Genomic DNA, 15344 nt, shown 5'->3' with positions numbered 1-15344 from the left:
TTAACGTTCATAGTACTGTGATCTCAAATACATACCCACTTGCTTGTCATAACATTTCATAAGATTTATTACCAAATGGGGAGACATGAGAAACTTATCACTCCTGAAGAAATATGCGTTCGGGGTTACACTGGATGTAGAGCGAATGCCCTTGAAAACAGATGGCGGCAAACAATCACCCCAAGAAACACCATCAAAACAGAGCTACTTTTGACAAATGCTGCTAAATACTAGTTTGTTACACTGATCCCCTAATGGGACTCACAAAGATGTCTTCTTCTCTCCCTCCTGCTTCCTCCTCTGTCTTCCTCGTCCTCTGCATACCGTCCCCTTCCACTCCCCCTCTCTCCAGGGGCACATGGAGTATCCATTTCCATTAGAATTGAATTAAAGCCAACAGGCAGAAGGAGTGGCCAGGCTCTCACACACACACATACACATACACACACCTTCGAAACACTCCTACACACACGTACACACACGAGTGAGTGGACACACACCTACACACACCCCTTCGAAACACTCTTACACACACCACACACACACACACAACACACACACACACACAGACACACACACACTCAGTAGTGGTCCTGTCTCTCCTGTGTTTCCTTTTCCTGCTCCAGAGGGACAAATCTAAGAAAGTAGTAAACAGGACAAGACTCTTATTCTCTCTCTCTTCTCTCCTCATCTCTCTCTCTCTTCCCTCCTCATCCGCTCTCTCTCTCCCCTCCCCTCCTCTCTCTCTCTCCTCTCCTCTCTTTTCCCCCCCCCCTCTCTCCTCTCCTCTCCTCCCTTCTCTCTCCTCCCCCTCTCCTCCCCTATCTCTCCTCCCCTTCTCTCTCATCCCCCCCCCCCCCCCCTCTCTCTCTCTCTCTCTCCTCTCTCTCTCTCTCTCTCTCTCTCTCTCTCTCTCTCTCCTTCTCTCTTCTCTCTCTCTCTCTCTCTCTCCCCTCTCTCTCTCTCTCTCTCTCTCTCTCTCTCTCTCTCTCTCGGTCTGTCATTTTCAATTTTTATCTTTATATCCAAAACAAGTGTCTTTCATCTCTTGAGCATAGATCTCATTCTGCGCCTCAGCCCCAACCCCCGCCCCCCCCCCCCCCCCCCGACATGTGATAACAATGAAATTGCTTTAGCTATAAACCTTTACAAAACACTTGATTTATTATTGATTGAGTCATTGAGTATAGACAACATGCTGACATCAACTGGGCATATTTTTGTATTTCAGTAATGCTGTTACTGTTGAGAAAAACAAACATAAAACGTCTCTTGGTTATAACCAGAGTGAAAGAGCAGGTGAATAACTTGAACAACCGGCAAAACTGCACGGATTTCACACGAGAAACTAAAATGTCTTGGTTGAATTGTAAACTGCATATACTGCATGAACACTGATAGAGTACATTACCCCATCTTATACCCTCACAGCCTTACTTACACAACACAGGAAGTTCTGGATGAAATTTGCATTCCATGGCCGTCACCCAGCCCTGCTTCAGAGGAACAGACTATAATTGTAATTTAATCTGTTGCATTGCTGCCCACATAGCATTAAATTGCTAGTTAGCATTCCTCATAAATAGTGTTTATTAATTTCTCAACAGCGCTGTACTGTATATTAAGCAAAACCTGCATGGCAGTAAAAGGAGATACACATGTAAGCATGGAGCAATACAAGTCCTTTGTGACATTGCATGTTAAAAAAGGCCTGCACAATATAGGGTTGATTCGATGGTTTATTACTGTAAAGTTAAACAGATTAAACATGAAAGACACACTGTAAACAAAACAGCTGTTGTTAAAGGTAAACTAAAGAGGGCATGTTTTATACTTAGGTCCAGTATGTTACTAGCACAGTAGAGGCAAGAATCAATGAGCTAATCAATGAAACAGTGGTGGTCTCATAATTATAAAACGGGCCATTCCACAGTTCAAACTAATTTGTGGGAAAATGATTACCTCTTTGTGGAACGACAGTACTTTTCTTGACTTCATAATCTTTGACCTGTAAATCTCCACTTTTCTTTTGCCCAGTCCTCCAGAGTTCTTACCAGGACATCAAATGCAGCAAGGTCCATGTTGTACATATATTAGATCAATGAGTGGATGTGAATGAGAATTTGATTCTGTGTTTTCATCCCATGGTATTGCTCAAAGTGTACGGAAAAAGAGGATTAAAAACTTGATGGGTTTAGATTGTCTCGCTGTAGTGAGTAATAAGAAAGTCTTCTTCCTCCACCCATAGCACACTCTCAAGTACATTTAGACACGGTTAGCCGCCTCCTGAACCCAGCCGTTAACTGCAACTAACTCATGAACGGATCACCAAATGCACGCAATTTGTAAAAAAAAATATTGACAGGGACCATTAGCACGTTATCCATTATGCTTCTTTAGGTTTGCTGAGTGCCTGAGTTAACTGTGCCACCACTTGGTTGGCAGGATTCTGTTGTTTCCAGATCAGCTGTCTAGTATTACAGTTGATGTTGTTGTGTTGGCATTTTCGGGACTATTCCACGTTAAGTGTTATCGTATCCACACCCATGAGAAACGCCTCACAAAATCCAGAGATATGAGCCTTGTAGAAGCCTGACTCACGTCACGTTTTAATTTTGATCTTTTTTTGAACAATGCCTGGTGTTTAGAGGCTCTGTAGAGCTTCTGCAATGTTTTGTTCGTTGCCGTGGGACCCAGGAGAAGAGGACAAGAAAAGGTGCTACTTATCCCTGTTGAACTCTGACAAGTAAATTCAATTTCCTTTTTGAGAATGCTTCTTGTGAGTGTTTTATTAGGTTAATTATCTAACCTCCAGGGGCTTGTTGAATGGGGGAGATATGAGATTAATACGTTCTCTCTTATTACGGCCAAGGACTGACTATATAATAGACCAAACGTCCTCATCACACAAATACATATGCAAGAATATAACCACAGACATACAGAACTACACACACTTTGCCGACAAAGCAAACGGACACACAGTAAAACAGTATGTCTTACTCACGTTCATGTACTTTATTTCACATGTCTTTTTTACCATGCACAAACAGCAGCAATAGTAAGTACAGCTCTGAGACAAAACTGGACCAGAACACATGACAGTCATTGCAAACTCACTGCCCCTTTCAAAAACACATGACCTCATCGACTGTTGAAACCCAGGTGTTTGATTCCAGCCCGAACTCTTTGCTGTATGTGATTCCCCCCTCTCCCTCTCCCTCCCCCTCCCCCTCCCCCTCCCCCTCCCCCTCCCCCTCCCCTGCTTGTCTATCACACAGTCACTATACACCAAAGGAGAACAATTCCCCCACAAAAAAACATCTTTATGTAATAACAAACGGCTCTACACCGTGCATCCTGTACCTTATCTAACCCAGGGAGGAACATCTGTCCAGAGTGAAACACTGAAACCAACCATACGTACTGTGCATGGAATCATAAACATGCACACACAGGCTATTCCACAAACTCACAGCAACATTTGATGCACACACAAACACAGTGCTGCTGCCAGGGGAGAGGAGCAGGGGTTGTCAGTATCCAGGGAGGGGTCCCCAGTTGAAAGCCTTATTGATTGGGATAAAGGTCTTTTGATGAGGGAGATTGCCCATCAGGCTGGAACGACATGCTTCTTAGATGTGACGTCTTTTTAGACCATCGACCAAGAGAAAATCTGTGTGTGAGTGTGTGTGTGTGTGTGAGTGTGAGCGTGTTTTGGGCTGGTCCTCAGTGAACACTCACCATTGATTGGCTGCAGGGTTCCACTAGGGTCAGCCCTGCCGCACCTTGTCTAAACCTCCACAGGGACACAACAGCGATGAGATGTGCAGTGAACTCCAAGCTCTGTCTGGGATGCACAGAAGCACGTGTGGTGATGGAATGAATGCAAACGAGCGTCCACTACATTGTGTACTGTGAGATCACAAGGGAGAGCTTCCTCAATATGGAGGCCCGAGTTCCTACACATCCCATCATGCACCACTGTCTCCCAAGCTTGAGTCCAGCCATGACGGAAAACACGGATACTGCAGGCAGAAACTGAAAGAGTCATTTCAACTACTGAACACCCAAAAAGTTGATTAATGCTTTATTTATTTACGTGAGCAGATTTTTGGACCAATCCTCACGAGGAGTGTTGTTTTCGAGGAAACACGACCTGTTATGTTCCTTTCATTTCCCTGTCAGTATTCCCTGTCATGCCAATCACACCAGACCCTCTACCCCCCTGGACCCCCCTGGACGCACAGTCCACACTGAGCACTGGAGCCACTACAAAGACATTTATAGTCAACTGGATGAAACATTTATTCCTTACGACATGTTTTGGGGTATTTTCATGCTTTCTTAAAACAGATTTTAGTGAAGTGTGATAGGCAAGGCTGGGAGAGAGAGAGAGATAGAGAGAGAGAGAGAGATAGACAGAGAGAGAGAGAGAGAGAGAGAGAGAGAGGGAGAGACAGCGAAGGGCTGAGGTCGGATGTGAACTCTCCGCTGAGGTAAGGCCCCAAGCCTACATGGTGTGCACGCTTCTCCAGTGAGCTACAGGGGCGCCCCCATGAAGCATGTTTCACCCTCCGTCCCTCCGTCCCCCCGCTCACCGATAACGCCGCGCATCGCCGGCCACCAGCGGCGACTAACCTTCAACCTCCAAAGAAGTTCTTCCAAGATGCTGACGATGGAACACTCATATGTCCACAAACCCAACATGGACATTGTTTGATGTTTTGTTCCCCACACCACTGCCACCGCGATGCAAGTGTGAAGGTTTCGCTTGGGTTAAGAGTAGTCCGTGGGAGACAGAAATTTGATAAATAAAAAAGTAGACTTTAACTGGGAGCACTGCCTTCAACCTCCATCCCTTTTTAGCCTTCACAAGATACCCGCGCTCTTAATAATTGATTATAATTGATTTTAACCAGGCCTTGACCCGTCCGGGACGTGTAGGCAGGGTCGCCCAGGCACGAATGCGTCTGTGGCTGCAGTGTGTGTTTGTCTGAGTGGTTGTGTGTGTGGGTGCTCGCACGCGCACGGGGCAAAGGAAAGAAGGGCAGCGCTCATCTTTAAAAGCTCCAGACGTGTTCTCCAGATAAAATATTTAGCCAGCCGAAGCTTTGACCTCCCTGTGCTCGCTGGCTACCAGTTCGAATTGATTTCTGACAAGGCAACTGGGACACCATTACAACAAAATGCACTAAAGCCGGACACACGCACCCTCTGACAGTATCGCCAGCTTAACCCAGTAGCCAAGGGCTCTGTGTGTGTGTGTGTGTGTGTGTGAGAGAGAGAGAGAGAGCCTGAGTTTGTGTGATTTAATGTGTATGAGGGTTGTGTGTGTGTGTATGTATGTGTGTGTGTGTGTCCAGTGAGATGAACACAACCCAAGGACTTGTGCATCATCTCTCTATGAGACAGATCTCTCTGGATGTCCTCTCAGAGTGCCTGGGTTGGAGATCAGATCAGAGCTGGCATGCTGCATGCTCTCTCGAACCCCGTTCAGCAGGGTGACGGTGGGCTGGATGACTGGCAGGAGGACTGTTGAGGAGCGGATCTTCGTTCACATGAACAAACAGCATCAGTTTCAGACAGTCGCAGTTAGTACTGTACCTTGTCCATGGCTTGGTCAGCTTGATACATTGAGTATTTAATTTTCTATTGTTGTTTTCGTGATGAAGGGATGTGTGGAAATGAGCTCTAAAGCTGAACCACGGCCCAACTGTTCACCAGTCACAGTTGAAGATCCAAATTGCGAGTGTTTTCACGGCATTTGTTGTTAGTTTCGACACATGTTGTTTGGAACCTCGATGGAGGTGGAACCAAAACACCCCGGCAGGTACCAGGTTTACCCGATGGAAAACCAGAAAAGATGAGTGGAGTTGAGTCGAGCTGGTGAAAAGCATCAAATTACGACCTTTCGTGTGATCTTGATGGGTAATGGATGGTATGATTCCATCCCAATCCAAGATTTTTTTTCAACAAAACAATGTTGACATGCTTTCGTACGAAAGCGATTGTGGCTGTGTTAAAGTTAAATGCTGAATGTACTCTGATTGGACAGGAGAGAGGACAGTTTGCCCCTCCTGTCGATGACACAAATAACAATAAGAGCATTTTAATCCTTAGACATTAGGTCAGAGGACATTGCTGTCCCTGTTACCATGGCGCTCTAGATACAGTTAACCTGGTTTGGTGGAAACTGACCTGGTTCGTTTCTGGTCAGTAGACATTCCTTTTGATATGCGTGAAGTAGTTTGCCTAGCGAAAGCTAAATGACCAAAAGCACTAATATAGAAATGATCCTCAATGTCCAGCTCACAGCTTATTCGTGGGCCAATGAATCCTGTTAAAATGACATTTACCAGCTATTTAAAAATAGTGCAACACTAAACTATCTAGCTTTGTCTTAAACTGAGACAGAGGCACCTGGACGTGATTGTATACGTCTTGAAAGACTCTCTGACATTTCCACAGTCCCATCCTCCCTAGCAATGGCGTGTTCAGGGAGTGGCCTAGGGTGGCACGGGCCACCCCTGAAATCTGATTGGCCACCCCAATATCTTAAAATATGATTGGCTATATGCCCAGTCAGAGGCGGGCCACCCCTTGTGCCACCCCTATTAAAAATGTCTGGACACGCCCCTGCTCCTTAGACCCCTTTTTCAGACTGGCACTGTTCTGTGTTTCATGTTTAGGGTTGTTTTATATGTTTGTGTCTGTGTGCATGTGTATGACACTTACTGCAAACCTGTTTCTAATCTCATGCAAGAGGGGCATCCCCTCTCACGTGTCTGGGTTTGGGTTTAAAGGTTTGGGTTTAAAGGTTTGGGTTTAAAGGTTTGGGTCAAACTGACTGGTTTAAAGGTTTGTGTCAGACAACCTGTCCTTACTACTTTGCAACAATAAAATCCTATTTTATTTCATTTTTGACAAAAACGACTAAAATTGACTGCTATTCTGTACCTGTAGCATACCCCAGATGGCAGTACAAACTAATCTAAATTTGAAGTTGGGGGGAAAAAAAACTTATGGTTTGAAAGTATCAAAGTTCAACCAGTTTCATTTGGTCAATAAGAATGATTGACCAATCGATGACAAGCCTGAACCTGCTCAAGGCAACTCTCCTGTCTCTTAGTCTACCCATCTTCTTTCACTCTCTCCTTCCCTCTCTCTCTCTCTCTCTCTCTCTCTCTCTCTCTCTCTCTCTCTCTCTCTCTCTCTCTCTCTCTCTCTCTCTCTCTCTCTCCTTTCCTCTCTCTCCTTCTGTCTCCCTCTCTTTTCCTCTGCCCCCTGCCTGCATTCCCTCAACTAATCTCAAATGGTTCAATGTTGTTCAATTAGATTCCAGTTGACATGCATTGGAAGTAGGCAGCTCACCCAGTAATTCAGCCCTCTTTATAGCCAATCTATTTTTTAATAAAGGTTCTGAAGAAAACATTAAAGTATTGATCTTTATTTATTGATCCACCCCAAAGCATAGTTAAAGCTGACACAAATCAATCAAAATAAATTTAAAATGATGATAGCTCAGAGGAGGAGTGGAGGCAACGTTTTGGAGCTTAATTAGAAGGCTGTCGAGAGGGAACTCAGGCCAATATGAGACAGTAACACAGAAGCTAAAACGAGCTGAAACACTGTTTAGCAGAGGCCAGATTAAGAATTTGTTTTGTATTAAATGAAGCGACTGGGAGGGAAGGTTAATGAAAGGGCACAACGTTTTATGCAGGAGTAATCCACAGACACCCTCTCTGTGTGTTTCTCTCTCTCTCATTTTTGAAAAAAAAATAAAAAATACTAATGCACTTATTCACCCACATGGACCCACACACGACGCACACAGACAGACTCAAATCTGCACATAGACACACACACACTCACAGTGGCAGTCTGTCAGGGGACATCCTTTGCTTACCAGAAAAAAGAGCTATTCATTTACCAGAGAGAGATGAGTAAACAATAGATGTGTGTACTATTTTGTGCGCTATGAGTGTGTGTGTGTGTGTGTGTGAGCGTTTGCATGGGTGAGTCAATCCCAGCTTCCCCATGTCGTTAAGCAACGTAGAGTGCATTAACAGATTTGAATCTGAGCCAGAATGCCCAATCCTGGTGGTAGCAGGGCTGGGACAGAGAGCACGGTGTACCAGAGGGCCGGGGCTTAGCGCCGTCCAGGCTTCACACCAGTACTCTTCTAGACACACACACACAGGTCACATACGCTGCGTCTGGGTCAGAGGAGATATTGTTTCAGAAGCTTCTAGAGAGAGAGAGAGTGGCACACACAAGGCCAGTTACAGACAGGTAGAAGTGGGACGAGGCTGCCTTACGATGAGGCTGTCACACGATGAGGCTGAGGCTGCCACACGATGAGGCTGCCTCACGATGAGGCTGAGGCTGCCACACGATGAGGCTGAGGCTGCCACACGATGAGGCTGCCACACAATGAGGCTGAGGCTGCCACACGATGAGGCTGAGGCTGCCACACGATGAGGCTGCCACACGATGAGGCTGCCACACGATGAGGCTGCCACACGATGAGGCTGAAGCTGCCACACGATGAGGCTGAGGCTGCCACGCGATGAGGCTGCCACACGATGAGGCTGCCTCACGATGAGGCTGCCTCACGATGAGGCTGACTCACGGTGAGGCTGACTCACGGTGAGGCTGACTCACGGTGAGGCTGCCACACTGTGAGGCTGCCACACGATGAGGCTGAGGCTGCCTCACGATGATGCTGAGGCTGCCACACGATGAGGCTGCCACACGATGAGGCTGAGGCTGCCACACGATGAGGCTGAGGCTGCCACACGATGAGGCTGAGGCTGCCACACGATGAGGCTGCCACACGACGAGGCTGCCACATTGTGAGGCTGCCACACGACGAGGCTGCCACACGATGAGGCTGCCACACGATGAGGCTGCCACACGATGAGGCTGAGGCTGCCACACGATGAGGCTGCCACACAATGAGGCTGAGGCTGCCACACGATGAGGCTGCCACACGACGAGGCTGCCACACGATGAGGCTGACTCACGATGAGGCTGAGGCTGCCACACAAGGAGGCTGCCTCACGATGAGGCTGCCACACGATGAGGCTGACTCACGATGAGGCTGACTCACTATGAGGCTGAGGCTGCCACACAAGGAGGCTGCCTCATGATGAGGCTGACTCACGATGAGGCTGACTCACTATGAGGCTGAGGCTGCCACACAAGGAGGCTGCCTCATGATGAGGCTGAGGCTGCCACACGATGAGGCTGCCACACGATGAGGCTGCCACACGATGAGGCTGCCACACGATGAGGCTGACTCACGATGAGGCTGAGGCTGCCACACTGTGAGGCTCACTTAATGTGTTTTTAAATCAGTCTGGATCTGATAGGTCTGCCAGCAGGCTGCCCAGCCTCAGAGTCTAGTCTGCTGTACCGTGTGTCTGGCTGTCAGAGCAAACTTCCACAGTGGTAGCTGACTGATTTGGTCATTGTGAGAAACCTGATTAATGATACTGTACAGTGCAACAGCATGGTGTTTTGTTTGTGTATAGAAGCTGTGGTTTTACTGTTTATTATATATGAGAAATGACTCAACATGTTTCAATATAGCTATTCAAGAAATTAATTGTTTATGTGAATAATCTTTCTGTGCTTGCCATTGGGATTAATCATGCAAATCTGACAGGTTAGGGTTAGGATTTGAAATACTGGTTTATGCTTTGAGACAGTCTTAAAAACTGAAAAACAACAAAAAAAAGTGCCACACCACTACAGGTTGATACGATTTCAAAGCAAACGTGTACCTTATCCTCCCCTTTCAAAACGATAGCCCCGTTTCTATACAAGAAACATTTGCAAAGCATTTTGGCCTCTACAAGATATTAATGAGTTTACAAGGACCTTCTCAGTCTAATTATGTTGAGGAACTGCAGTCTCTTACTGGGCCACTGTTCCCAGGGGGAAACACAGATCTACCAGGCAAGCAAAACTTGCCTACTTTTGACAAAACACTCTACACACAGATACAAATAACACAGAACATCATTCATTACCATGGCGTCGACTAGATTAATTCAGGAGGCCGAATTTCATCAGGGAACATAACGTCAGAAGACGGCCATTTGTAGAAAACTGTGAGAGGATGCCAGAACGTGAAGGTGACTCAACCTTTAGTCAAACGGCAGACAAAGCTGCCTTTGATTTCCCTGCTTGTTAAGTATGAACTAAGGAGGGAGGACACCTTGTTAAGTATGAACTAAGGAGGGAGGACACCTTGTTAAGTATGAACTAAGGAGGGAGGACACCTTGTTAAGTATGAACTAAGGAGGGAGGACACCTTGTTAAGTATGAACTAAGGAGGGAGGACACCTTGTTAAGTATGAACTAAGGAGGGAGGACACCTTGTTAAGTATGAACTAAGGAGGGAGGACACCTTGTTAAGTATGAACTAAGGAGGGAGGACACCTTGTTAAGTATGAACTAAGGAGGGAGGACACCTTGTTAAGTATGAACTAAGGAGGGAGGACACCTTGTTAAGTATGAACTAAGGAGGGAGGACACCTTGTTAAGTATGAACTAAGGAGGGAGGACACCTTGTTAAGTATGAACTAAGGAGGGAGGACACCTTGTTAAGTATGAACTAAGGAGGGAGGACACCTTGTTAAGTATGAACTAAGGAGGGAGGACAATTCAGAGGTGCTTGATTTCAGGCAACAGAAAAAAACAATGAAACCCTTCCTATTTCATGACGACAAAGTAACGTGTTCATGCATGTGGGCCAGTGGCGTAACTATAGGGAGTGCAAGGAGTGCAGCTGCACTAGGGCCCGTGGCGAAAGGGGGCCCGTCCTCGATGTAAAAGTGAGACAACCTGACCGGGCCCCTTAAGGCAATCTGACCGGGCCCCTTGCACCGCTCTAAAACCGCAAGTTATAGATCACATGTGATCCAGTCTTATGAATTCGCAAACATTTCTCAATTATGGTGTCAGTTATTCAGAATTTTGAGCTATCACCTGCCCAATAAACATTTTAAAAACAGTCAGTGTTAACAACAGCAAATAATTCATTTTTTCTCATTTGCCTTTTGCTGAATGACACAAATCTCGTTTTTATTAAGTAATATTGCCCTCGAAAAATAGCAAGGATGTCTGGGTAATATTGTTGTCAAAGATTCCCGCCCACCCACACACGATTGTTCCCATCCAGTTGTTGGAATACCACAGACAGTTGTTGTTGGGATACTACAGTTGTGTTGCATTAGCGTTTTGAAGCGAATTAGGCTACCCCATGCCATTCCCTTTAACATAAAAGTGGCTCCAGAAAGCGGCAGGAACGAAAAGAGCAAGATGTAAGGGTGGCAAAGCTGTCAAAACTATCCTCATTTGGATTTGTGTCGAAGCGTGTTGAAGAGGACACTACGTCTGACCCCCAGCCCGGCAACAGCAATGAGTGTGAAACTCAGCCACCAGGGTAGGCTAATAATTACATAACGTTTACTGTCTGGTGTATGCAGTTGACATGGCTATTAAACGTCATAAAAATTCACATATAGGCCGAGGCCATACCAGGCAGCAGCCAGGTTAGATATAGTAAACTGTGCAGGATGTAGTCGGAAAATAGCTAAAGCTAGATAGACTAAATGTAAACTAGCATATCTAACGAACATAAAATCAAATATTCACCATCGAAGTGACTGTTTTTTTTTTTACTAGTACCCAGATAGCACACATGACAGATCGAAACGTCATTCATAACGTCGGATAAGCCTCGGTAAATGATCAGATTTTCTTTTCATCTCTGTGCTCTATTTAAACGTCGCAGATACGTCGGCTCATGACTGACTGTTCCATTATGCTCATTCCGTGTTGTAGCAAGCATAATCTAGAGCCAGAAACTCGCAAGTCAGAGACGTTCACTTTTTAAACCGTCATCTATCTTCACATAGAAGGAGCAGTCGTTACCCTTAATTGTCATCATAAGTAGCCTAAATTTCCTTGCGCATCGCTAAGGTCAACAGTCAATAATTTCGCTTGACGATAGGTCGGTAAGGGGCCCGTTGGTGAGATCTGCACTCGGGCCCGCCAAGTACTTGTTACGCCGCTGATGTGGGCGATGAGTTAGCAATGACTGCACGCTAATTGTTTTCAGTCAGTAGTCAAACATCACTGTAATGAAGCCAGTGGATCAAATTAGCCATACCTCCATACCTCATGCAAACAGCCATACATCCATACCTCATGCAAACAGTCAGTGGGAGACATTACACTGAGAGCTAAGCGTGGACAGAGCACAGAGTACAGTCCACTCAAACTTCCTGCTAACCTCTCTCTCCATCTCTCCTTAACACACACGCACACACACACGCATGTGCTGTGACTCCGACGACATGCACACCCTCACATACACTTATCGCTCCCCCACCAATACACTAACAAGACACTTGACTTTGTGGTGATAGCTGTGGCACTGCGTTTAGTGGAGGAGACAAAGTATAATGGCCTTTTACATTTCTATTCAGAGAGGGAGACGGGGAAAGAGAGAAATGGATAGCGAGAGAGAGTAAGAGACGTACGGTATATTACCGTACGATCAAATCACTTCACAACACCAGAAATAGAGCGAGGCCAGGCTCCCACCATCCAGGTCCCGCTCGCTCACGCCTGCTCTGTTTCTGCCGGGTTTTGCTGCGGCTGGACACAAGTGATGGATAAGGTGAAGGAGAGGGAGGGTTTAATGGGTAAAGTTTAATGGGTAACTATCATTCAGGAGGGGGGGCTGACACTGTGATGAGACGAGGAGGAGAGAGGAGAGAGGAGAGGAGAGGAGAGGGGGGAGGGGAGGGCTTCACGGGAGATGAGAGAGATGGGAACAGTGTGGGCGAGGAGTGGGTAGATATGGGAATGGAAGACGAGTACTGTAAGCACGACTGAAGAATGGAAACACACACACTGTACGGATGCCATGAGATGTCCATTTACACATTAATAATAAACCCACAGTGAAGGCACCACAAGATAACTAAACTAATGGACAGGTCCATGTTTTTGCAAGTTAAAGTTAGTCTCATTCTTGACTCGAGTCAAAGTGAAGTACCGTGCCATTCGGGGCAAGCTGAAAGTCAAGTGCCAAGCTACTGTTTTATTCTTATAGTGTGAACTCCTTTTATGTCAAACTCAAAGCATTTTTTATCCGAAAGAAACACGATATCTATACATATTATACACGTTATATATGTGGAGATACATAGGTCATATATGTGGATATATATATAGGACAGGCAACTTATATTTTATTTTATTGTATATTTTATTTTAATACTATTCCACTTAGTAATGCTAGTTTATGTAACCTTAGTATAGTTAGACCACGAGACTCCTATATGTTTATTGTATGCACCTTCCTGCCAAAACAAATTCCTTGTCTGTGCAAACTTTCATGGTTAATGAACCCCTTTCTGATTCAGATTCTGAGTGGTTGAGCATCTGACTGCATTTCAAAAGGTCACAGGTTCAAATCCCCCTTACCAAATTCATGGATCATTATCTGTCTTCAAATTGTCAACATAACCAAGTTAGACAGGCCAGCCATTAATGATAGAACTACTTCACCACAGAAGTCTCTGTAACTAACAGTCTGAAATAGAGCCTGTCTGTCATCAGACTAGCCCCACAGGGCGTGTCTGTGAACTTGTGTCCATGTCCCCCTCCTCATTGTCCAGGCCTCTGAGAGTGTGAACTTACAACAGGAACGATGTGTTTTTGTGCGCCCATGTTTTTACCTAAGTTTGAGTTTATTCATTTTGTTTGTCAGAGTCTGTGTGTGTGTGTAAGAGTCTGTGTGTGAGAGTATAGGTGTGTGTGTGAGTCTGTGTGTGTGTGTGTGTGTTCAGATGTTTGTGAATCTGTTTGTGAGTGTAGGTGATTCTCTGTCTGTCTTCCCATCCTTATTGCTTCCCTTCTCAGGGAGAAACCCTCCTGATTGGCCAGGCCCCCCAGGCTACAGCCCTATAAAGAGCAGATGTTCCACTGAAAAGGCCATGAATGTTTAATCATTTGTGATATTGAGGCTGCATTTTGTTATTGAGAGTGTGTCTGCGCGTGCAAGTGTCAACCATGTACAAATGTCTGTTGTGTGTTTTATTCAATTTTAAAATGTTTAGAGGTTCATATATGGTTAAAGTTAACAGTTATTATACATGTCAATATTCTATTGGCTTAGCCACTATACATACTAAGTGAATGGTGAGTCTACTTTCCTCTCTGCATGAAGAAACCTAGCTCAACTCTAAACTGTGTGTTATTTGACTAAAAGCTGCTGTGTTAGTTTATGAACTGACAGCCAGATTTGATAATTAGATGGCATGCCTTTGGCTTTGATTGGCATGGTAATTGGATCGTCATTGGGGCTGAAAACCTATTATCTTTGGATCATGCCCCATGAAATTTGTTGGAAAAACTTCTCTAGTCGTCATTAAGGTGGCCATCTTGGGGGCGCTGGCAAATTAGGTTTTTAGTGTTCAGAAAAAAAGGGTACCGCTGGGACCATTGGATTCTCTGAATCACTGCAAACCTAATTCTTGCACTATTGATTAATGATATATTAGCATAGCAGGTAGCGCTAACTTGCTAAACCAATGCTGTGTTATTGCCCATTGCTTTCAGCCCTCGCGGGGAGCAAGCCAGTGGACTGAGAGAGTGAGTGGGATAATGAGAGAGAGAGAGAGAGAGAGAGAGAGAGAGAGAGAGAGACAGAGAGAGAGACAGAGAGAGACAGAGAGATACAGAGAGAGAGAGAGAGAGAGAGAGAGGGGGGGGGGTGAGTGGGGAAATAAGGAAGGAAACATGGGGAGACAAGAAAAAGAGTTTGACCCATAGGTACCGTTTGTGATAGTAGGTGACCGTTTGTGAATGTTTATGAAGAAGCATCAGATGTTGTTGTAGTGGGAGGGCCTTTTGGTCTGAGGTTATTTCAACTCGGATCTGTGCAGCTGCTTTCCTAATCCTAAAGTCTTTCAACTGATATTTTGGGAGGAAAGTTACTCCGAAACTTGACTTTTGTTTAAAGGTCCAACATACAAACCAAATGTAGTTTTTTGAGGTCTTATTGACCTTGTATTTTTGATATTTGATATTTATACCGCAGACTGTAGATCATGCAGCTAGTTTGCAGGTGTGGACAGGCTACGTAGTAATCTTAAGTGATGAGGATGTAAATGTCTCAGTTCACGTGAGGAAGGTTTGATGATCACTTCTCAGATCTGCTCCTCTGGTCTGATATTGACCATGCATGTTATTGACAGTGTTGCTGCAATATGACGTCTGTTTCATTCTGAACTCTCCTCCTGCACCTTATTTCT

The sequence above is a fragment of the Hypomesus transpacificus genome, chromosome 11, assembly GCF_021917145.1.
Source record: "Hypomesus transpacificus isolate Combined female chromosome 11, fHypTra1, whole genome shotgun sequence".
Taxonomy (NCBI): domain Eukaryota; kingdom Metazoa; phylum Chordata; class Actinopteri; order Osmeriformes; family Osmeridae; genus Hypomesus; species Hypomesus transpacificus.
This window is presented reverse-complemented; position numbering follows the sequence as displayed.